Here is a 2,743-nt window from a genome sequence, read left to right as displayed (position 1 = left end):
TTGTTATAAGATCTTATATAAAAACTTAAAATATATAAAAATAGTGTTTTATAAAAACACACATGCACCATGGTATAATTAGGTTTGGTGGTCACACAGTACATTTCATTACCTGGGTTCTGACGGATATAAAAAACTTTCTCACTTTTGTATACTTTAATTGTTTGGCTTCCAGAATGGGGTCTGTCAGAAAGCCTTTAGAATACAGGAAATAAGGAAAATATTATCCACATGAGCAGAGTGATCTTGTGGGAAGGGCGCAGAGTAAAGTTTCAGGGCCCAGGTTCTACCCCCAAGCTCATCATCCACAAACTGTCTAGCCATGCACAGTTCCTCAACCCTATACATCAGCGTCAATAAAACCAGTCAAAGAATCTTATGGCAGTAAAGCCCAGACTACCAATGCCACAAAACTTTGGTTATTAAATAAGGTTAGTGAATAAATATTGAAAGACTGAAGACCCATTACAATGCAGAGGTTTCTACCGTGATTATGTGAGCCTGAATGTTCAAGTGATGACAGAATTTTTTCTTCGAAATCAGACCTTGATTGAGCCCCAGTTCTAAGAGGAATTTGGGTGCCAGGAAAATCGCCATTCTGATTTACCGGAGATCTACACCGGTAAATGAGGCAGACAGCCTCTGCCTGCTATTGCCACTCATTGCTAGAAAGTACCTGAAAACACAAGCTTTCGCAAAAAGTAACAAAAGTAAAAGATGATTGTTTCTGTATTTAGTGTTATCTTTTTCCCTCTACTGTCAGGGAGGGATGACGTTTTGTCACACCTCATCCTACTTTCCTTGGTTCTCCTGTAACTTTATGGACAGAGATGAACCGAAGCATCCCCTTCTGGTGGTGGAGTTTCATGTGTATAAAAGATATGAAGTTTCCATATGTAAAATATGATCACCAGGCCTCAAGAAACACATAAAATAAGCAGGACGTAGTCAGAAAAAATAAGTTATCAAGAAGGGGCTTGGAAAGAAAAGAGAGAGCAAAAGGGAGAGAGAGGAGAGAGAGCTCTTTAACCAAAAAATGCCAAAGCTCGGAAAAGAAGACATTTAAAAATAATCAATAGTAGTGAAATAGCTGCAGTAAAACCCAGAATGCAAAATCTGTGTGTTCTCATGAAGCTTGAGAAGGTGAGGGTAATTTAAAACAAAGTTTACCAAGTGCACCCTAGAATGTAAGGAGCTCCAAACCACAAGCACCCCAGTGAGCGCCGGAGCTCAGTAAGTGAGTACCTGGGAACAGCTGCGTGATGGCTCCATCCCTGACCCGGAGATGAGGCCCCTTCCTGACTTGCGCACATGATCACGGGGAGAGAAGCAGAACCACTAGGAGAGCACATTGGAGGGGTTCGACCTCACGCAGTTATGGCAGCGAGCTGGACACAACCTAAGTCCTTCAAAACCGACGCTGAGCTCAAGGCACAGAGATGCTATTTCTGGCCTCTGAAAACTGAGTCTGCTGGGGAAGACAAGGTGTGCGGGGCTTTTCAGACTGCACTGAGTGCCAGCGCAATGATCCTGAGAGCTGAGGCCCACAAGACGGAAAAGGGCTCCAGTTTGACTCTGCGAAGTGTCTAGGGAGCACAGAGCAGAGTGATAAGGGTCTCGTGGCTGGAGGGGCTGCCGATGCCTGCACAGAGGAGCAGCCGTTAGAAGATGGCTTGACGGCTCAGGGTACGATGAACAGCAGAGCAACACTTCCTGCAGTAAGAAATGTACTGTAGAAGCTGGGTGCGGTGGCTCACGCCTGTAATCCCAGCACTTTGGGAGGCCGAGGCAGGCGGACCACCTGAGGTCAGGAGTTCGAGACCAGCCTGGCCAACAAGGCAAAACGCTGCTTCTACTTTAAAAATGCAAAAATTAGACGGGCATGGTGGTGCACACCTGTAGTTCCCAGCTACTTGAGGCTGAGGCAGGAGCATCACATGAACCCGGGAGGCGGAGGTTGCAGTGAGCCGAGATGGCACCACTGCACTCCAGCCTGGGTGACAGAGTGAGACTCAAAAATAGAAAAGAAAGGAAAGGAAAGGAAAAAACTGTAAGCTGTTTAAGTACTTCTCATATTTCCTAGTTATCATGGAGGACAGCCCTGTGTTTCCTGACGCCTTCACTGGCACCTGGTGAGCTCCAACACGAGGCAGGTGTGGACCATGCCTGGCCCCGTGCAGCAGCTCTTGGACACTTAGGCAAGGCCCTTGGCTGTAGCTGGAGAATCCTAATGTCTTCCCGGCCAGTCTCAGAGACGGCTGAGGTATCTGGAAGCCCAGCTTCTGAAAGTGAGTGATTGAGAAGCATTGGTTTTAACTGAACAGAATAGTTCTTAAACATAAAAAATTTATCCAGGGGCCAGTTTAAACATAAACGTGTGACTGAATGTGGCTCTTCGTCTCTGCAGAAAATCTTGTGAGTTTATTTTCTGTTATTATTTAGCCATTTGATATTGATATTGACATCATATATTGGTGAATTGGCATGTGGACTTTTCTCTGCTATTGTACAGCAGCTACCCTAATTGATGTTTCTTTAGTCAAAGACCCTTGAAGGGCATCAATATTCTAAAAGTTGGCGTTTTTTCTGACAATGTGCAAAAGAAAACTCAAATAGGGACTGTGATCAATGCCCAGATGTATTTTTCATGTGAAGCAGACATTTCTTAATGTATTTGTTTCCTTTTTTTTTGCATTAATCCCTCAGTTATTCAGTCTACAGTTAATAAAAGATTATCAAAAGA

The sequence above is a fragment of the Trachypithecus francoisi genome, unplaced genomic scaffold (assembly GCF_009764315.1).
Source record: "Trachypithecus francoisi isolate TF-2019V2 unplaced genomic scaffold, Tfra_2.0 Lachesis_group4, whole genome shotgun sequence".
In the NCBI taxonomy this organism is placed as follows: Eukaryota; Metazoa; Chordata; class Mammalia; order Primates; family Cercopithecidae; genus Trachypithecus; species Trachypithecus francoisi.
The sequence above is the reverse complement of the archived record's forward strand: the minus strand, read 5'-3'. Positions refer to the sequence as shown.